Raw genomic sequence first — 23,862 nt, 5'->3', positions numbered from 1 at the left:
AATATTTTATTAGTTCTGGGAAATCGCGCTTCTGGAAGTAGAGTTGAGATCCAAAAAATCATGGTTTTCAATTCGGTCACGCAATCAATTAATTCACACTGCGTTTAAATGAGTTCCATCTGCATGTTTTCAGTGGTACATGCAAATCATTCAAACTGAAAATAAATGGAGAATTATTTCATATGCTTTGAAGTACCAATATCTGCAAGAAAAATCAGTCTTCACCGACTGCAGTGCGTCAACATTTTTCTAGTTGTCGACACTTGAAAAATGTCAGAAATTGGGTGAAATGAAAATTTCCCCTTTTTTTGAACTTGATTAGTATTCGAGTGTTTCGATCTGGTTGCTCATGTTGTGATTCAATAAACTTTTATCTTGCAGATTCAAGTGCAAATTATCCATTTGGCTTGTGGTGTGGCCAGGAAAGCTAAATTTGCTACCCACTTCGCGTTTAATAATTCTCAGCAGATTTTCCCTTACTCTACATGAATTCTGTAATTTCTGTAAGCATCATTGCACTATTTTTCCTCTACTAAGTCATCGTATCTCAGTAAAATATGGCATTTCGCTATACTGTGCTGCAAGAAAGGCTTGAAACTCACGATGATCCAATGCGTGTGAGTTAATTGAAGATTTGGACGATATCCTCGAATCCTATATTTTCGGCGATGAGATTTTCCTGATGTCCATCGTCATTTTCATTCTACGTCGAACACAGTCAAAACAGTGAATACAGTGAATACGGTTCGAGCTCCCACAAAATTTACATTCGAATATAAGAGGCTTTCGTTCGATTTAAGGCCTCAAAAAGTCCTTTGAGTACTAACAAGAACAATTGTAAGAAGGTAGAATGGCGGAAAAGAACACAATTGCATAGAAAAATCGTCAACTATATTCTCATTCTCGCCTATATGAAATATTTTTTTACCAAAATCAGGCTGCGGGCCGCATGAAAAACGCCGGAGGGCCGCAGGTTGGCCACCACTGGTTTAGAGCGTTCTTTCAAAGAACGCTTTGTATGTTCCGCACGTTGTTTGTATGCTGGACATTCGGAGCTTCGCTGCAATGCCAAAGTGTTCTCATCCGCATTTACCACAACGTAATTTGTTACAGCAAAAGGACATCGTGTGTCCAAATTCCTTATATTTAAGACAGTTCATGGGGCGCGGGATGAAAAGGCGCACTGGTAAACGATTTTTATCAATGACTGCAACATCGGGAAGAGCTGACCCGACAAAGAAACCAGAAACGAGCCCGACGGAGTATACTCTTTTTTTGAGTCAGTGGTAGATACGGGATGTAATTTCTTGCATTACGAAATCTTCACCGACTTGATCAACGAGGCCTTGAAGCAACCTTTTCCTCGCATTATGCATTCTTCCGTGAGACCTGGTTCGGTGATGACTCCGTCGGTCTTGACTTCTCGACAAGGAACGTAGAAACGGTAGTCATTATTAAACTCTTCAGATCTGACAATTTCATTTGCTTGGGCAAGGCTCACAACCAATACTCGCAGTTTGTCTTGAATCATCTAACAAATCTCGACAGTTGCAGAAAACTTTTCCAATCTTTTTGCTATTTTATGGCGTCAATCGGGTTAGACTTATGTCTGAAAACAAAAACAAAATACAGCCCAGCCTTGCCTTCGAGGTGAGCCTTAGATCGTAGAACTTTTGAATTAGAAGGATTTGAAGGAGGTTTTTTTTTCAGAAGCTAGATATTTAGCATTTTTTGAGAAAGAGCAGGGGAAGGCAAGTTAGTTTGAAGGAGAGCGTGTGAAGGGTTAATATTTAACATTTCAACAGACGAGTCGAGAGGAATATTCTCGTTCGCGTCCATTGTGGAAAAAAAATAATAACTATTTTAACCTACTTGACCTTATTGTGTCCTTATACTTTATCGAGTCCCAAAAGCGCATTCCTACTACGCTTGACCGAACTCTGAATTAAACGTTTGCTTGTCTGGAATAGCACCCCTCCTCCCCCCAGAAGAGGTATTGTTTGCACCTACAAAGCAAAATTTAAAAAAATGTGTAGTGTACCAGGTAACAATCTATAAAAATCAGATACTTCCCAACAACGGTAGCCCTCAAGAGAGTTACGTCCGTAATCCACAAGAGTAAAACACGAACTGACAATTTTGTTTTTCGGATGAACTTGGATTCAACAAGTTTTAGGAAGTGGCAACAAATATATTTTCCGGGAAGATTGACCCACCGTGCACTTAATAACACTCTCGCTCATATGGCTGGTTGGCAACACCCTTCGTTCATTGGTGGCACCATTGAGATGCTGGACTGGCTCACTGCTTCCTTTTCCCGTCTTTCCCGTCGTGTGAAGGGGCAAGAATGGTCCTTTATTGAATCTAGATAAATTTGCGGTGGCAACTTAGCCACGGTCTCAAACCGGCTGCCGTTCGTAGCGTTAGCTAGCAGGACGATGTAGTGATGTGACTGTGATGGCCGTCTATTTGAGGAAATGGATTATAAAGATGGGAAAGAAGATTATGTTGTGCCGGAGCGCGGTGGAAAGAAGCGGTGGATCAACGAGATAAATCGACCACAGAGGTTGGATGCCACGGATATAGTCGGTTAGAGCAAGTCTACTGAAGCTTCGCTTCTCAAATCATACGGCTCCACGAGTGGCAGAGAAATGACTAATTCAAGTAACTTTTGCCTTCTGGTATGATTTCGAGCTTTTGATGCCGGATCCTAGGCAGTCCACCGCTCTGGCAATTCTACGAATGACAACGATATATAAATCACTACGATGTTGGAAAAGTCATCCTCGGGAAGAGCGTAATTACTGGAGGAATCGTACAATCTGAAGTATTTGGGATGAATATTCATAGAAATTCAACAGATTGGAATAAATGCTTCATTAATTCCAGGGACAAATTATCTAGATTATTGGTAGTCTGATTAGCCTGCAGCGATGCTGAATTTCTCCCTCATACAAATAAAATTAAAAGAATGAATTCCATCAAAAATGTTACATTTCCGGTTACAGCCGTTTATTGCAGGAAGCAGAGAAATGTGCACTGAAATGCCAAATCCGGTGACCGGAATAAATCGCCACAGTAAACAACTGCAACAGAAACAACCGCTTAGAAAAAGTGTAGTAGGCTAGAAATATTTGGCGCGGGAAAAACATCATGTGCCTCACATTTCTATTATAAATTTATTCTCTTGTTCTCGTTTTTCGAAATTTATTCTGAGGACAATGTAATGGGGACGAAGTCCCCATTTGGCGAGGATAAGGAATCGAGGCGGCCCATGCCGCCAAGATGACGCAATCCGAGTCCACCGCCGACCCGCCGTCGGAAGCGGCGGTGTCTCGCACGCAAACCTGGGATCCACTGATTGCCCGGTTAGTTTGAAACATAGGATACGATCCTTTAGCAATGTCCGACCGAGCTCTAGCGAGCGTCGGACGGTATACGTCTGCCCGGGGCGTTACGTTTGCCTGGGGCGATACGTTTGCCCGGTTAATTCTTGTTTTGAAATACAATACCGCGCCACAATATTTATAGCCTACTACACATTTTATAAGCGGTGGTTTCTGTTGCAGTCGTTTTCTCCTGCGCTTTATTCCGGGAATCGCCAAATCCAATGCTCTATCCCCGCTGATTGAATACTTCTTCATTGAATTTCCGTCTCACCCTCACCGTTGTAAAAAATTCAATTACCTTCTGTGACCAGTGGTCAATTCCATTAGACTGCTATCCGAAATGAAGAGGGAATAAACAAAAATTACCGAAGCGTGACTAAAAGGTTTCCTTATTATTAAAACATTCCCCTTTGCCTGCAGCACAAACACGTCGTTCTGCGTTCTCCCAGAAGCTGATTATTACCGAAAAGTTTCATCCTTGCCCGAGAACCACCGAAAAACACGTACTATTCGTCCCCCATCGAAACCACATAGCCTCATGTGCCCCGGTCGCAGGGCAGGACCTTGAACTTTGAAATTGCCCCGTTACGTGACAATATGCAACACTCGTGCCCTGCCCTGCGTCCCTCGAACCAAACCCCAAATCGATGGTCCCATCTCCAACAGCAACTTAGTTGCTGGAAAAACAGAGGAGGAAGTCTCCGATGAACTGTGCCATCACCGCTAACCGAACGCGCGGAGCCGTCTTTATCCTTTGCAGGGATTTAGAGATTTTCGAAAACAACGTTTCGATACCCCCAGCAGACGGAGTCCGCCGGCGACGACGAACAAGGGAGTGGTAGTTAGCGTAATCATACCCATAAATTGCTTAGCAATTCCGAGGTAGGGCGGGGGGGGGGGTGTGCTGAAATCTTTATTCTCTTTATTTCAATTTTTCTTTCCTCGCTGTAAGTAAAAAGTGTGTGATCTCCGAGTATACATATGGATCAGCTACATGTGTTTTTCGGCTGAAAAGTTTCGAAATGCATTAAGATACGCATAATCATTCATGCAACCAATTATTACAACGAAGAACCCTCCAGCTTTTGTTCATTTAAGTGAGAAAATTACACTTTGAAAATTTGATCGACTAGAAACAAATGTTGTGGTACAAACTATCGTTATTATGGAGAAAATCCATAAATATGATGAGATAGGAGATAAGAACAGAAACAAAATGGAAAAATCATATGATAAGAATATATGAGCGAAGGAGGAAGGAAAATAAATGTTATGAGCTAGTGCGTAGACAATCCAAATGGTGCAACCATGTCTATCCGAAAGGTTTCCGACACAACTTCGAAACATCTATGCTATATTTAAAAAGATTTCCGGAATAAATCGCACCAGAAAACACAGCAACAAATTTCTTTTCGCTCAGGAAAAGTGTAGTGAGCTGGAAATATTGTGGAGCGGGAAAAACAGCATGTGTAGAGTAGTGCGGGGCAAAGGTGCGCACTAGGGTGCCAATGAATAATAATGAAGTTGCCTTCTAAATGGCAACAAGTTTGCGAACAAAACGGCGCATATTTGACTAAAATTGGATAATTTTAAGTATGTTAAATAAAGCGTCAAATTTCGATCAGAAATACGACATTTCTTTTTCCCCAACCCTATATATTTAAAAAAATATTTCTAATTTATAATATTTTTCATAGTAAATAATCTCTTTTAATATGTTTGTCGTGTTATACCATCATGTTCATGAAATTTTATGAATTTTCTTATAATTTCCAACAATTTTTTTGATTGATTTAAGTTTGTATTAAGATAAAAAAGATTTTTTAGTTTCGCTACGTTTTGTATTAACCCACATGTCCTCGAATGTTTCGTAGCGTAACTCGTAAACATGTGTCTTTACTATAACGATGTATTTGGAAAAGTTGTTGGAAATTATAAGCGAATTCATAAAATCTCTTGAACATGATGATATAACACGACAAACATATTTAAAGGGCCTATTCACTATTAAAAAGACAGTAAATTACAAATATTTTTTTCAAATATCTCGAGAATGGCTACATGTAGAAGGAGATTGATAATAATCTTTTTGTTTTAAATAACATTAGGATTCATAATTTCTAACACACTATTTCGGTACGACTCATATTTTTTGAGATATAAATTATCAAAAATTTCTCTTACTCAAATCGATATGCCCTTTTCAAAAGTTACGCTTGAGTCAAAGAATGAACCATGATGATGTATTTGGAAAAGTTGTTGGAAATTATAAGCAAAATCATAAAATTTCATGAACATGACGGTATAACACGAAAACATATTAAAAGGAATTATTTACTATAAAAGAGACAATAAATTAGAAATATTTTTTTAAATATTTCGAGAATGGCAACATTTAGAAGGAGATTGATAATAACCTTTTTTGTTTTAAATCACATCAGGATTCATAATTTGTGGCTAAAAATGATTGTTAACATACAAAAATTCGAAGTTTCGAAAATTCTTAAAAATTCGATGTTCCACAAAGTTCGTCAAAAATAGTTTCACCATCTTGGGCCCATTTTTTAAATTTTCTGCATGACTTCTATTTTGTATGAAAAAATAAAAAAAATAAAAAAAATATGTATTTTCGATATTGCAAATTGAATTTTTATTTTGTAAATAAAAATAAGAGTACTAATTTTTTTTTCTCAGTGAACATTTTTTTCATATTCAACCATCAATACTCTATAACTCTTTCTAAGACACTATCTTGGTACGACTCATAGTTTTTGAGATATAAATTATCAAAGATTTCTTTTACTAAAATCGATACGCCCTTTTCAAAAGTTACGCTTGAGTCAAAAAATTCCCAATTGCTGTGGAAAACTCATATTTCCTCCAACCCAAACGGAATACACACATTCATTGGAATCAAAAATACAAGTTTCTAAAATTTGCATTTTTAGGACGATTTCATTTGGAATTGCTGGTTAACAAAAAATATTTTTTCGATGCCAAATAAATTAAAATTGCATGACACATCGAGATTTACAGTTGTCTCCAACAATTTTTTTTTTTGTTGAAAATCGACTTTTCAGACGAAAAAACGACCAAGTGCCAAAACAAATTTTTTTTCGAGACGACAGTATATCTCGACGTGTAATACAATTACATACATTTGGCACCAACTATTATTTTGAAAACCCCGATTTTCTGTGAACTTTTGTTTTTCAAAAAAAAAAAACGATTTTTTACGTCTGTGACACTAATAAATGAAGTTCTAATGAGCTAATATTTTACAAAGGGTATATTATCGTACAAATCAACATTTCGCAGCAAATTCCGAATGAAAAATCGAGATAACTATTTTTATTGCTACCCAAAACCATACGTTTCGTTTCATATTCCGAAAAAAAACCCAGAGTGTCGATTTTTGACAAAATTTTTTTTTCGATATGACACTAGACCTCGACGTTTCATGCAATTTCAAGACATTTGGCACCAACATTTTTTTTTTGAAAACCCCATTTTCCTTTATTCCTCCCTTGGGTGATTTTCAAAAAACTCAATCTTTGACCGCTTTACGCCACTCTTCCTTAAGTCCGATACGCTAGTATTTGGCATAGTGTTTTTTTCGAGGTGGTGAACATTTTTTATGAGGTAACTTTTTGAAATTAGAGATGACCGTTTTCATTAGCACCCTAGTGCGCACTTAACTGTTGTCGTCCAATAACTCTTGAAATAAAAGCAAATAAAATTCAGTTTGCTTAACAAATTGTACCTGTAATTGTAATTGTGATTGTAAGGTAACTTTATATTACCTTCGAAACATAGTACAATAATTTCTCGTATTTTGTTTGTAGTTAGACAAAAACCTATTTTAATACAAAATGGCAAATGCGTACTTTTGCCCCATAGTGGGGGCAAAGGTTCGCACTCTACGGGGCAAAAGTACGCACTTATCGAATTGCACTTCTGAGGTAACTTGTAACAAAAATAATGGCTTTATCATTACCAGAGGAAGAAGCACCATTACCAAAGTGTGTAGGCATCATCCAGTGGGGAGGAAGGGGGGGAGAGGTGTTCTATGATGTTTTATGGGTGGAGATGAGTGGGTGTTATGGTCGAACATAAAACGTGGACATTTTTGGGAGGGAGGAGACTGACAATATTTGAAACATTTGAAACATAATTCGTTTTTATTAACAAACTAGCTAATCCGGCGATCTTCGTCCCAACCACAATTGATATATTGATATAAATCATTTCGAACACTCAAGTTTCCACAGAAATTATTTTTATGTACATAATCTATACTCGTGATATATAATTTCTTTTTTTGACATATAAACAGACTGATGCAGACTAAGACGCATCAATCCTGATACTGACTGTTTGAATCCGTTGCTCCGTCCTTGAGCTAGATCGTGAGGAACGGAAATCAAATCATTTTTATTTATATAGATCAAGTTTATAAACACATAGTTACCTTCACTTGATTTATTTGAAACTCATTGTTGAAAAAAAAACTATATTATTTATTTGAATTTCATTGTTAAAACATAAACATACACGAAACATAACCGTTTTTGAATTGAATGCATGGTGAAAATAAAAGCATTTTGGGTTTGAAATTCATTTTGAATTATTTTTAAGCAATTGTTTATTTTTCTTCCTCATCTTAGATTTCGGTTCTGAGGATTCCGACGCTTTGCCTTGGAGCGCTGTTGCTTCGTTGCGCTGTTGTGGGCTTCGAAGAGACAGACGATCATGAAGCTCAAATCCCTATCTCTTTCTGCTAGCTTTGCAACTTGGTTGAATTCGTGCTGGAGGTTGTTGGCTTCCGCAAAATCAAACGCCAGACGACGTAAATCTTTGAGAGTCATACCGCAGAAAGCTTTGTCCACTGCTCTGCAGTGGTCCGCCAGATCCTCAGACTGCTCAGTCGTGAATACTTGTCTGAACCGCTAGGTGCTCGTTGGCACATCCCAGCAGAAGTAGAAATGTCAATAAAAGAAGATTCAAATCATAAATCACTCACTGATATGAGCCTCTTCCTCAGAGCTGATTCAGAAATATCGAGGTCTGCCGCAATCCAACGCTTCGAGACTCTCTCCCGAAGCCTCTGTTGGGCCATGTGAGCATTTCTGGAGTGCATTTCTTCAAATCAGTTTTCTTCTTATGGGTCCCGTTAAAAATTTGGTTGAAAACATTTAATATATTTTTTTCAGATCAAAACTCTGGTGCGAACTTTTGCCCCACAGCCACTGGGCATCTTTGCCTCACAAGCAATTTTTGAACTAATCGAATTTTTAAAAAAAGCTCTTGAACTTTTTCACAAAAACGAATACGCACTATCATCTACTCTAGAATGAAGGTTTCCTTGACAGTGTTGTTCCGAACTTGCCAGTTATTTTAGGTAAGCTAATCGTCATCTCCAAAACTGAAAAATATTAGATCAAAACTTTGCAAAACTTTTTTTACCACAAAACTTTTTGCCACTTTCATGAAATGTATCTTGTTTATATGTGTGAGCTGCTGGTATAATAATGTGTCAAACGAATACACTGTTGTCTAAATTTTATGCTCGTTTGCTTCAAAAAGGCCAATGCGCACTTTTTCCCCGTGCGTACCTTTGCCTCACACTACTCTATAAGACAGTCTGTGATACTGTGCGCGAGTTATGATTTTGCGCGCAAAATGTCTAAACCAAAATATCTATAATTTCCTCAGATCGTGATGCAATAATTTTGAATTGCAATAAATGATATTTTTCAAAATAAAACCGGGCAAAGGTATGCCATCCGACGCTCGCTAAAGCACAGTCGGACTTTCAAACTATGTCTCAAATTAACTGGGCAATCAGTGCGAAACACGCGTTAGCGTGCGAAAAACCGCCGCTTCCGAAGGCGGGTCGGCGGTCGACTCGGATCGCGTCATCTGGATTCCTTATCCTCGTTAAATGGGAACTTCGCCCACATTACACTGACCCTCAGGATAAATTTCGAAACCCGAAAACGAAAAGATTAATGTATAATAGAAATTATGCTTTTTTCTATAAGACATTTATACCCATGATGTTTTCCCGCGCCACAATGTGTATAGCCTACTAAACTTTTTCTGAGCGGTTGTTTCTGTTGCAGTTGTTTTCTGGGGTGATTTATTCCGGTCATGATTTTAAAATGCATATCTAACTTTCAGCGTAATGCAATCTTCAACAAAATCGTTTTTGGGAAAAAACGGGGAAACATTTGATTTTTCGGACCACCCTAAAATTGAAATGGGCACCGTAATGAAAAAAATGAATGAATACGGGTCTAAGAATTTGCGATAAGGAACAAAACTACTATTTTTCACGAAAATCTGAGAACCACTTTATCGGTTTGACCTGAAATGGCTGTGTATTTATCTGCTTTGCTATCTACAACGAAGGAATATTCAGATGCTGAAAGAATTTGCGAAGAAGATTATGATTTTTGGAAATTTTATCATAGAATTCGTACCATTCAAGATCAAATTTCTGTTTGACAAATATCATATCGTTTATGTCGAGATTTTTCCGTTGCCCGAATAAAGATCTTCGTTGAATCTTTTCGCTACGAGACAAGCACAAGATATAATAAGTAAGCTTCAAGAATTTTTTACATTCCATAAATTTGTTCGTCTTTTCTGGAAATATTTGCAATGAGTTTTATGTTATTCTTCATAATTCCCGTAATCTATATTAACAGGTTGTTTTTTTTAACTAATGCTATTTTAAATTTCTGACAATTCAGGAATGGACTTCAATATAATACTGTTATGATTCTTCAAGACTAGCACTCCATTTTCCAATATACTCCAACACAGTATCATAAAATTTTCCAAAGTTTCAAAAAATTTAGCCTCCTGTATTTCACCTGAATCAACTCGTATTACGTTATAGCAAATCGGAAATGTCATGACATGTTTTTATGCAACACTTTTAACGTTGATAACTATTTTTGCTGCCAACGAATGTTTATAATTTGCATTCAAATCGAATTGGAAACTCTTTAAAAATGGTTTGTTATGTTATACATTACGATTCCCTACACCATAAGCGGGTAAATTAACAAAAACTGGAAACAAACCCATTTTCCCATACATTTGTTATGTGCATTTCTGTGTTCACCTATCTGTGCTTTCCACACCGAGAAACGAGTGGATTCATGAGGAATAATAGTAATATACCACTGCAAATAAAGCGTGCGTAAACCGCTCACTCGATATCCAAATGCAGCGTTCAGACACTGTGGAGAGAGTAGATATTATTATATCATCTCAACTTTGAGATATTGAGATATAAATTAGCCCCGCCCGTGTATAACTTATAAGGTATAAGTAATCCATTCACGATTTGTAATTCTCAGTCTCACTCCAACTAGCCAACAGTCTATAGTATCCCTTGTTGCTGATGTCTCACATAACGGTTTTGCTCGATACAAAGTTCAAGATCAAAATTACTTGGGATCGAAAAATACTTTTTTTTAAATAATCGTTCAAAAAATAAACATCTTATCACTCCAAACGCTGAATCGGAATCAGCTGCTTAACCAGTTCTAAATCTGAATACTGTAAACTATGGAGAGTGTAAATATTGTACATTAGATTCTCTTAAATTGGCAGCCACCCAATACAGAAAGTTCCGCTTGTTTGCAACCCCATTCTGATGGAAGCGCTCCTCATCATTACTCATGGAAAACGCAAGTAGAGGGATTATCTGAAGCATTTCTTCACAAAACCTTTTGCGATTAACAATATCATCTTTGTTAGAGTTCTGTGTTAGTCTGATTTCGTAGAAATGGGCTTTTTTTTATTTATACTCAAAATACGGTACGAATTGATGGAAAGACGGCACAATAACAAATGGAAAAATAGTACTGTTTCGTTCAAAATGGTACGTTTGGCCCGCTTCGGCGTAGGTAAATTGATTGAGTATTACAACTGTATATCACATCAGTTCTCAACACGTTGAGTGCCATGATTTTACAGCGACTCTATGGAAATTTTTAAACGTATTAGGACCAACCTTTCTTATCGTAGTGGAAGGTATGTTTGTTCGAAAGGGAAAGCTTATAAGCTTATATGCTTATATAAGTCACCTTTATTATCATATGTTATATCGTCGCGAAACTTGACTGCCACGTCAGTCACCGGTGACTGACGTGGCAGTCAAGTGTTAAAATTATCAGTACCATGACATGGTACATTAGACATAGAAATTCTGAATTGGTCAGATTGTGCACTAGATTGAAAACTAATCGTTTTTTTTTTGGAAATTGTTCGTTCGAGAATTATTTGCAGACAATCAATAAAAATATTCAAAGATAATCTCTTCGGAATATTTTCTAAATAATGCCATTTGCACCAATTTCAGTTAACTGGTTTTATACGCATTTTTGTGCAAATTGGGAAATCAATATTTTATTTGCAATTTAATTACTATTGAACCTCGCTATGCTTAAGTTTCTTGAGATATGAAGGGATGAACACGAAAAACGTTGCTGGTGTCAAATTATATTCATATTATATTTATATCCTTCTCGTTAAGGAGCATAGAGGAGAACTAAACGGTTCTTTTCAGGGCCACCAAATTAATATCAAAGAGTTTAATGAAATTTTTCAAAACAGTTCAAAATCCAAATGCAACGAAAACCTTAACATAATCGTACGTCAAATATGCGGTCGTATTTGTACACTAAATTCTGATCCATCTGTCAACGAATGGACCGTTTGAAGCTAGCGATTCATTAGAAAGGTTCAGAATTGGCCAACAAAAGAGGTGTTGTGTTCCATCAGGACAACGCAAGGCCACACAAATCCGGGAGCATTATTGGGATGTTTTAATGCATACACCATATACTCCAGACCTGGCACCAACCGATTACCACCTTTTTTTCGCATTGCAAAACTTCTTGAGTGATAAGAAACTGGGATCGAGAGAAGATTGTGAAAATATTATTTGCTAGAGTGAAGCTACAAATTTTACAACAAAAAAAGGTTTTGAATTTCACGCAAAAATAATGGATTACTTTTTCCCCAACCTAATACATTGCATTATTTTCGAAGATACGAACTTTTTCTCCGGGAAATCGTTTTATCACGCTTGAAAACATGAAAAAACCAACGATAATTACTCGACAAACAAACGTTTGTCTGCAGCTTCCGTGCTGAGTTCGGTTCTTTTTTTTAATAAGAAGATTGTAGCGCAAGTATTTGGCGAGATAATGGAATTCTCAGGTGAAAACTGAAGTTCAACAATTTCAAACCATTTCCCGAGTGCGCCATCAACTGAAGCAGTCAATCGTGTCTAATCGAGAAAGTTTTCGATTCAACGCGATCTTGACTCAGTGGTTCTACTAAAACTTCCACTGTCTGTCGGCAGCTTTGACTTGCTGCCGAGCGACGGTGACAACAACGGTCATAATGCCGCCCGAGTCAAGTGAGACCAGCCAAAGTTGCTTAAGGTTCAAAACAAATCTTTGTGAGCTTCTTTGTCACCAGTTTTTCGTCGCCCGGCAGAAAATGGCCAAATTATCTCTCCCAGTGCAATTTTTTTATCGTTCTTAGCATCAAGGACATCACAAGTTGGCGGGCGGGAAACAATGAAAACATTCCCGTGCCGGGTCGAAAGCGGCGGAAAACTTTTAAAGTCTTACTCAACAAGGACACACTCCCAGCTCAAGATTAACCACCTTCTGGTGCCGCTGTTTGGAATCTCCCAACTGAGGAAAGATTTCAGCTACCGCTGGCTTCGCGATTTTCTTTGAAAACTTTGATTAGACAATTACATCGATTTTGCATGTGAAATAAGTCAGCACTTTTTCAGCCTTCGGCAGAAAGGTCATTTGAACATCAAATGTAGCGCAAACGACATAATCCTACTTATTTTTACTGCCTCGCTATAATGACCATGGTAATGGGCCGAGAATATGTGGTGCCTCAAAAGTTGTAAAAAGCAGCTCTAAGTAGCAAATTTATCTTATTTACTTCTGTTGTTTTGCACGTTGTTTCCCAAACCATCGCGCTCGATTCTTCACTCAGTCTGTGACACCGTGTATAGCTTCCTCCTGGCCTCCGAATGATAAATCACTTTCTTAGTGGATATCTTAACGATATTTACGGCATAAAACCGGGCGACGATATCACGGCTGTTTTTGTTTTTCGGATGTGTGCCGCTGATAAATAAACTGGCACCGGTACAAACACAGGAAATGGTTGCCACCACGGAACGTAATAAATGGACGCGCGACATGAGAATGAGAATAAAACCGCTGATGGAAGTCAGCTCGTGGGTCGTTACTGGCGTTCTAATGAATTATTTGACACGTTTCATTGCTGTCGCACGGACAGCAAAATGATCTCTGCGAAGCAATTTGGGCAGAACGCGTACTCGTGCTGGACGGAAGATTGTTTCTGCATGAGTCCATTGGAGCTTTTAGATTACATTCCGTCTCGCAAAAACAAAATTCACAGTCATTTCACCCCTTTCAATAGTGCTACCAAAAACAGCTTTCATCCAACGCCTGTGGACTCTGATAACTGCAACAGGATAAAATGCTAAAAGCATAAAATGCAAAAACACAATTGCACTAGAACGGTAAATGCAGTTCCATTTCCGAATGCAGAAAATGCATTATTTTACCTTTAGCGAAACCTTTTTGGTTTCTGAGTAATTCCAAATGAAATCGTCCTAAAAATGCAGATTTTAAGAACATGTATTTTTGATTCCAATGAAAGTTTGTATTCCGTTTGAGTTGGAGGAAATATGAGTTTTCCACAGCATTTGGGATTTTTTTGATTCAAGTGTAACTTTTGAAAAGGGCGTATCGATTTTAGTAAGAGAAATCTTTGATAATTTATGTCTCAAAAACTGGATTATGGAGTATTGATGTTAAAATGTGAAAAAAATATACACTGGAAAAAAAACTCTTTTTTTATTTACAGAAAAACAAAACTTTAATTTGCAATATTTAAAATATGTATTTCAAATTTTTTTAAATTTTCTTTTCATTTAAAATAGACGTCATGTAGAAAATTTAATAGATGAGTCCAAAATGGTAAAACTTTTTTTGACGAACTTTGTGGAACATTGAATGTTTATGAATTTTGGAAACTTTGAATTTTTGTATGTTGACACTCATTTCTAGTCACAAGTTATGAATTCTGAAATGATTTAGAATAAAAAAAGCTCTTTATCAATCACAGCCATTTTCGAGATATTTGAAAGAATATTTCTAATTTATTGTATTTTTTTTATAGTAAATAGGGTTTTTAATATGTATGTCGTGTTATACCGTCATGTTCATGAAATTTTATGAATTTGCTTATAATTTTCAACAACTTTTCCAAATACATCATTATGGTTAAAAATATTTGCTACGTTAGTTACGTTGAAAAACATTGGAAGACATGTGTTTTGTATCATTCTCCAAGCTCCAGTGACCAACGTTTTGTCGAAATTTTAGAAAATTTTCTAGAAATGTTCCTTGATTCCAGCATATTAAATATATTGGCTGGTGATTTCAATATCAATTGGCGAGAAAACCATAATTCAAACTATTTGAAGCGTTTAGCAGACTTCTTCAATTTGAAACAAACAGTAAATGATTTTACGCGTATTTCCAGGTACAGTAAAACTTTAATTGATTATGTTTATTCCAATTTTGATACAGTTTACTCTGTCACTGATACAAATTTTAAAATAACCGATCATGAGACTTTTGTTTTTAATGTAGTAGATAATTTCGTTAATAACGATTATTTTGTGAAATTAAAGTGCTGGAGGATATATTCGAAACATGCCGTCTCGAATCTTGTGTTGAGAAGCCTGGATTTTCCATTCGGGACGAGTAATTTAGATGAATCAGCAGCTGTTCTATCTGATGTCTTGAAAACGTGTACCAATCGATTAGTTACGCAAAAGTTTGTATGTGTGAAAAACTCGAACAGCTAGTACAATTTGGATCTCTTGCGTCTCAATTGGAATACGTACACGAACGTGCGCAATAGATATTCACAATCTATTAAGAAACTCGTTGTGAATATATTCAGAGGAAGATTGATCAGCATCAAAGCAACAGCAAAGTGTTATGGGAAATTTTGAAATCTCTATTGAAACCTAATAATAGCAAACCGCGGTCCATAACTTTTGATGGCACACTTGAACAGTCTGAACAGATAATAGCTTCTTAGTTTAACGATTATTTTGTCAATAGTGTTCATTGATCAATCAATCTATTGAACTGGTCGATGAACCTGATGAAATAAAACAGCCGGTTAATAGTAGTTGTAGTTTTGAAAGTTTTCACTCAATTACATTAAATGAACTTAGAATATTTGCTTTTCTTTATGAAAAACGGCTGGAGTGGACAGTGTTAATGCTAGAGCTATTCAAGATTGCTTTCATGTTATTGACTACATCTTGCTGAACCTTATTAATAAATCTTTATTAACTAGGCATGTACCTCAGGTGTGGAAGGAATCCCTGATAGTCCCTATTTAAAAGGTTGCTGGAACGATTAAAGCCGAAGAGTTTCGTCCCATCAACATATTGCACACATTAGAGAAAATATTGGAATTAGTTGTTAAAGGCCAGCTGTTGGAATATTTAAATCATAACACTTTGCTAATACCAGAACAATCGGGATATCGGGAAGGTCATTACGGTGAAACCGCATTGAATTTAATGTTAGCAAAATGGAAAGATAATTTAGAATGTAAAGAGACAATTAAAATTGAACATAAGTAAAACGAAATATATGGTAATCTCGCGAAATCGTTCAAATGAAAACGTCTCTATTGTTATTGATGATGAGACTATTGGTCGCGTTCGGGAAATTAAATATCTTGGCGTGATTATTGATGACAAACTCAAGTCCAACACTCACATTGACAATGTCATCAAGAAAATTGCCAAGAAGTATGGAATGTTATGCCGATTGAAAAACGATTTAACTATTTGCAGCAAAATACAGCTATACAAATCAATCATTTCTCCTCATTTAGACTTTTGATCTTCCATTTTATTTCTGACCAATGAAACACAAATATCGAGATTAAAGCGTTTGCAAAATAAAATAATGCGGTTGATACTAAAATGTAACAGATTCACTTCCTCATCTTTAATGTTGCACGCCCTGCAATGGTTATCCGTGAAGCAAAGGATTGTTTATTTCACTATGGTGTTCATTTTCAAAGTAGTTAAAGGTTTGCTGCCTCGATATTTGTGTGATCGAGTTGAAAGAGAAAGTGACTTTCACAGTTATAACACAAGAAACGCAAATGAATTGAGAACACCCAATTTCTTGACATGTGCTTCACAAAATTCATTGTATTTCAAAGGTATAAATGTGTTCAACTCAATGCCAAGACATATGAAACGTGCAACAACACTTACAGAATTTAAGAGGCACTGTATTTCACACGTGAAAGCTGTGTTTCACTTACAGCCGACCGATATATTTTTAAATTTTATGACAAAGATTATTACTGATGAAGTTTTATACGAACGCATAATTTAATGTGGGATTTTTTTTTGCAGTTTGTTTTTAATATTTTCAATTAACCTGAACCTTTCAATTTGTATTTATGTCCTCTCTATTATGTCCGTCATGATACTGGTGATGATGGACTATTCTTATTTTTATTTTGTTGTTTTTATATTATATTAGTTTAAAAAAAATAAAAGTAGTCTACATAAGTTAGAGCGTCGCGCGCGTTACACAGATATAAAGGATATTAAACTGGAAGTGCCGGTCTTGAAATTTTTCGTTAAGGAAATTTTCTCAATTTCTCTGGATGAGGATATTCATTGTCAATCCAATATAAGGCTGGCGGTTGGGCTTGTGCTCTGGTGGACCACTTGGCTGCAAGGGTCTCGTCGGGACCGTATCGGCTCTATGGCGGGCATGACTGAGTATTGGCTTGTCATTTGACATTGCAATTTTTTTAACTTATATCTGTAAATAAAATCACTTCGTTGTTTTTTTTTGTTTGCTTAACTGATTTCAATGCTGATAAAAATAACTAAATTATCTTTTAGATAACTCGTCTTGCTCAAATATCTGTAGGGGAAGGAGGCAGGACCATCATCATCATCATCATCATCATCATCATACGCCCTTTCCAAAAGTTACACTTGAGTCAAAAAATTTCCAATTGCTGTTGAAAACTCACATTTCTTCCATCCAAATCGGAATACAAATTTTCATTCGAATCAAAAATACTCATGTTGTGTCATTTGTCGATTTCGTTTGGAATCGCTCTTCTCGTTCTTTATCCCTTACTCAATACAATAAAGTCATATCCTTACTCAACGTAACCGTTAACGGAATGGATCGTAGTACACTGCTTGTTTACCAAATTAAAACCCTGTCAGGAACTTATGAAGAGTGATCGGACGAATAGTAGATGCAGCTTACAAGCAGTATGATTCACTAGAAAAGCTTAAACGAGTAGTATCCTCTGCGTAGAACGAGATAGACACTACAACATGGCGCATTTTGGTCGTAACCACCCCGAATGGGTTATATGAGTTGATTGAGAACTAAAGATGACCCACGAATTAGAAAGTTATCGAAATTCATGTGAAACTGACGTTAATTTTGTGAAGGAGTGAGAGTTAGTTGTGAAACGCAGTGTAGGAACTGAGTGAACGACGTCGATTGAATGTTTGAGTGTTTTGCTCCGTTGCCGTTACGTTCAATCAGAAAGGCTCGTAAACAAAGTCCAATGCTTCAGACAGGCAAACACAGCATTTTACCACCGAAACATACTTCTGGTAAATGTTCAACTGAAGTGATACAAGCCGAATCACTGTTAAATCAACCCCGATACGTTTATGCTGTATTATAGAGTGATTGCACGAGTGCCACTCTGAGTCCCGGGAGGGGCTCCTTCCTGATAGTTACGAAAGTACATTGAAATGCGGATTTGTTGATTGCACAGTTTGAGGTTTGCGGGGCAATTGAACTACTGGTCTATGTCTGCGTTTGAAGGGTGGTGAATGAATTTGAAAGTTCAGCTAAGAAACGAAAGTTTTGTTTATCGGCCGAATTAATGTAGTTGAGTAGCGATATTCCTCATCAAACTGAATCTTGATTTTAATGATACTTACCAACGCCATCGGCAGAAGATTTATTGGAAGCTCACAAACACAATCCTCCGCAGATCATAAAGCAGTGTGCAGTGAAAGTGAATTAATCCCACCATCCAACGCTGTCTGCGAGTCAAATGTTCATAAAACATGAAATAGCTAAATGCTTTTCTTTCGAGCGAAACGAATTAAATCAATTGAACTTTACGGCTTCTTTGTGCACTCCTCTCGCAAATATCCATTCCCAGTGGAATATTCGTGTCTGTCTCAGTCCACGCCACCTCCTGTCCATCTCTCTATCTCGCGCATCCATTGGTTTATCGACTATATAAACATAAAACCTCAATTATCTTCAGCTTGATCCTTGTGCGGGAGAGCCACCGTTAAGCGTAAAAATCGTCGGGATGAATGCTTCAACACGTAGTTCAAGGGGTGTTTGAAGATTACGACGAACTTTTACGAGGTGTGAGCATAATCAATATTTTCGAAAAACACTTCGCTCCCCGAGCTTTGTTCGGAGAGCCAATAATTATCCTAAGCAGTGCCTTGTGCGTTTCGCACGGAAAATACTTTGGATCTTCGACACAGAACACAAAGTGACATGTCATTTTTTTTCAGGGACAATGCCATATGAAGCATGTTTCCATCAATGGCACCGCGTGGAATACATTTTCCACGAACCACTTCTTTTCATAATCTGAACGTTTCCCGGAATAGCACTTCCCCCTGCGAAATGTTTGAAAGATGTAAGCTTACTGGGGTAAACATTGTGTATACATTGGAATCTGTATTTGAAACATGTCATATCGAATATATGGTCGGTATTCAGTTAGACCGGACTAAGTAACAAAATAAGAAAAAAAATGAGTTAATCGTAGCATAAATCAAGAATTTCTTATCCCACATTCTACTTCTATCAGATCACACTTACGGAGCAGACAGCAAAGTTCATGGCATAAATTTATTTTGACTATTTAGCGAAAATTGATAATAATATGCGGTCAGAGCGGACCAAGTGCATACGACCATAGCGACTAGAGAGAAGACACGTTTTTCTGCCAACCAGAAAATGGAATGGAATTTCAAATGAAATATTGGATTTCTCCGCATCAGAAGATTATTCCAATCGTCCCACTATAAACACGGAATAGTAAATGTAAATGCTTTTCATACAATTCATGGTTATTAAAAAGGTTATCGATTATATTATTATATCTTGTTCAGACAGAGTGGACCAAGTGTCAGAGAGTAAAAATCGTAATTACTAAACTTTTCATGATCGATTCCAAACCTAAACGTGGTTTTTCATTGACCGCAAGTACTTTTTTTTTCAAAATCTCGCTAACCTGTTTGTCAATGTACAAATAAATGTAAAAATGTAAAAATCTTTACATTTTCAAGTACATAATAATCGATTATTTTTTGTAAGCAAAATACTGTTTCGGGCCATACAACCGGTTTGTTTTTTATATAGGTTTAGTGTAGGAAATTCTACTGTTTATAATCCATTTCGACTACGTACTGAATGAATTTTATGATTTCATCATCGAATTGTTCAGTCAGAGTGGACCAAGTACATATAAACAATCGTAAAACCATCTTTATTGGTCTCAAAAAGATTATTTTTTGTAATATTATAATTACACGACCTTGTCAAAGAGTAACTAAGAGCTGTAAAAATCAATTGGGGAGAATGATTGATAGCTACTCAAACTACATAGCTTCAAACATTGAGTTCGATTCACTCGAAATCATAATTATGTTACTTAGTCCGGTCCGAGACCAATATGTTTGTCAATTTCAAGTGATTTCAAGCTCACTTCAAGTGAGCTCCAATGAATTTCACTATTTTCTAAAAACCGTGACATAGTATATAGTATAGTAATATAAAGTGGTTAACTGGCACGCCATCGGTAGTGGAATCCGGTAAACTAAAAATAAGACGCGGTAATAGAGAATGTATCGAAAAGTAATCTTAAACATTTGATACGTTATCACTCACAAACGGGTGCATATTTTCTGGACGAGTATTCATAGCATTGTTTACCTGTCAAAAACATAACAACAGTGTGGCATCCTGATGATAATGTGTTCACAACACTGCGTAAGATACATGGAGTGTGTCAGACGGGAGTGAAGCTGATAGATGAGTAAACGTCATGGGTGGATTCGAATTGGAAAATTAGAAAAAGTTTTGCACATTTGGTGCATCGAGAAGGGTGTAACATACAATCAAATCGTGAGAAGGACCTAGCCTGTGAAAAGAATAATTGAGAAGATCTGTCAAGAAGTAAGAAATTTGGTATCAGCATAGGGATGATCAAGCGGATTAAGATGAGACATCATTTGAAAACATACAAGAAGCAAGAAGTACTCGAATAAACTCAAGAACAGCAACATCGAGCTGGAACGAGAGCTCAAAAGCTTTTTGAGCTTATTCTGGATAATCCCAACCGCTGCATTTCGATGGACAGCGAGACATATGTCAAAGAGGACTCCAGAACACTGCCGAGGCCTCAGTTTTGCCCTAAATCAGTAGGAAAGAGTGTATCGACCGCAGAAATGACTGTCGTGGTGGAAAAATTCGGCCAATAGATTTGCACATCTGGTGTGCGATCTTCTACTTTATTCACAAAAGAGACCATACATTCTCAAATTCATTTGGAGGAACGCTTGAAGGAGAGATTGATTACATTGTCAGAAACCTGTTTTCCCTGTTCTGGCAAAATTGGGCAACTACTCATTACTTCAAATCTACTCTCCAGTGGTTTGCGCAAAACATCTCTGCGTCGGCCAGCACCTGCTGTTCGTGCCATTACAGTACCTTAAAATGAGACTTACTGAATTTAATTAGAATATACGGCTTGGCAAACGTGCGAAATCCGAAAAATCATTTTTTTTTTGTTTTACAATTGTTTTATGTATTTCAATATATTCCAGGATATGTCATTTTTGAGGAAATTCCTTTTTTATAATCTAAATTCTTATTATCGGCTTCAAAATAGCCCTGTAAGACGGCGCCAGTGGTTGTGTGGTTAGCGTAACAGCCTCACCGATCGGTCTGGGTTCAATCCCAGCTGGCGTCGTTGGGATTTTCTGAGGCGAAAAATCTCTGGTTACGTCTTCCTTCGGAGGGGAAGTAAAAGAAGTTGGCCCGGCTCATGAGTTGTTGAGTCTGATAGGTAGGAACAGGTGGAGTCGCTTCCCTGATGTCGGTGATTGGCACTAAAGTGGCGGAAATAGGCCGACGAAAAATAAGCGAAGATAAAAAAAAAAAAATAGCCCTGTTCTGGAGGAATATACACTCTGTCCGAATTCTATAAGACCACCCTGATTCTATTTCGTTGCAACACAAACAGTTAGAATTCATACATTGTTGAATGCTTAGAATAAAGTATATTTAACGTCAAATTCGTTCAAAGGAGTTGTTTGTTTATTTATTGTGCTTAAATATGATAATTCCAGCTATCCCGTTTCTATAAGACCATTTCAAAGTTCATAAGTATTACCAATGAAAAATTCAAAACGATCGCCTGATTTACATGTCAATAATTGGCAATCTTGCCATTTCGGCTAATAACCTGGAAAATTCGTGTTGGAATACTATTTACCAAATGCTGCTGAGCGGATCCCTCGATATTTTTCCATGTTTCCGAAATTGCGACCTTGAGCTTTTCAATCGTGGTGTACCGTTTTTCCTCAGTGTAAATTCTGCGTACAAGGATCCCCCTAAGATTTCCGTAAATTACGCCAATACCCGTTGTAACCGTCAGAACCATCCTAACTAATTTTTTTTTCGTCAGCGAAGATAACATATACATTGAAGAACTTTTCATTATGGTATATAGCAAAATGTATTCTTTTGGAAATATTATTTGTCACAACATACCCTGCTCCACTGTCGGTTCATGTGAGCTTTGGAAAAACTCAGACATCTTCCGATGTGAGGTGGTGTAAGATGAGGAGCCTTATCCTTTTAAGCCCTCTTTATGTGAGAATTTTTTACCGAAACTTGACGAATTGTCACCGAGTAACATTGAAATTGAAATTTTGCTTTATTTGCATAAGCGATTTTGAGGCATTCGAAGCTGTTCTAGCAATTTCCCGCTTATCCCGGTCAGAGAGCTTCGATTTACGTGGAGCTCTCTTCTTCTTACCGTATCATTGATGATTGTAGATGATCGTCCTTGACTGCCACGTCATCGTTCATCTCTTCTCGGCCGTCTTTGAATGCCTTATACCATTCATATACTCGTGTTTTCGACATAGTTGAGCCCTCAAATGTATTCTGCAACATTTTCAACGTTTCGGCACGAGAAATTTTGATTGCAACACAAAATTTCACACCATATCTTTGACCAATAGAATTATTCATAAAAAAATAGCAAAGATAAAAAGGAAAGTTAACTTATTCCTAATGACCCTGTAAACCATTGGTGACCAACCTGCTGCCCTCCAGCCTTGTTCATGCGGCCAGCGACCTGACTTGAGAAAAAAAATCATATGAGCGAAATTAAAAATATAGTTGAAAATTCTTCCACACAATTGAATAAAAACTAACTTTGTGAGTAATTCGTGTTCATCGTGTGTATCCAGGATGATCACTTTCTGTTTTCCGTTCCGTTTTTTCCATGCTAATTTAACCTTCTGACAATTCTCGCTTAACTTTTGAAAAGGTCCTATGTAATAAAAGTAAACAAATCGAGTTAATGGATGCACGCTCTTAGTTTTCAATCATTCAATGCATTACAAAAACAATCGTTCATGTATCTATCTTCTTCCGCTTTTTATCGCCGATACAAAAAATATCCAATGTGCAGATTCGTATTTTAAGCACTCGGCTGTTACTTCGGACGCCACTTTCTTCTGACGCTCGGAACGTCCGAAGTAACAAAGCAGTCAAAACAACACAAAGTCGTACTTCGGTCGTTTTGGGTTTTTGTTTCTTACAGGCGTTGTTAGCGATTTCAGTGCAATTCAACGAGTGATAACAACAATAATATGTCTTTAGAACGAAATGCTGATATTTGAATTGCTGTTTAGTAGTTAGTTTCAGATTCGAATCGTGCAACGTAATATGTCCAATGTGCAAACGCGGCAGTCAAAACGTCAAATGTAACAATTTTCGTTCCTTTTGAGCTCAAATCACTGAACAACAGTTACGATTGGTTTTTCAGAGTTATTCTTGACTGCTAGTGGTGAAAGTAGCGATAGAGATCAATACCTTTCAATACAATTCGCAGATTAATGTTCGGGTCTCCAACTTCGTTTTTCTCGAGTTGACGAAAATGTTACATTGGACCTTTTCAAAAGTTACGCGAGAATTGTTCTCGATAGTACTCAAAAAACTTTTTCACGTTTTTGGTTCTGTTC

This window comes from Toxorhynchites rutilus, chromosome 2 (assembly GCF_029784135.1).
Source record: "Toxorhynchites rutilus septentrionalis strain SRP chromosome 2, ASM2978413v1, whole genome shotgun sequence".
Taxonomy (NCBI): domain Eukaryota; kingdom Metazoa; phylum Arthropoda; class Insecta; order Diptera; family Culicidae; genus Toxorhynchites; species Toxorhynchites rutilus.
Note: the sequence above shows the minus strand (reverse complement) of the source record.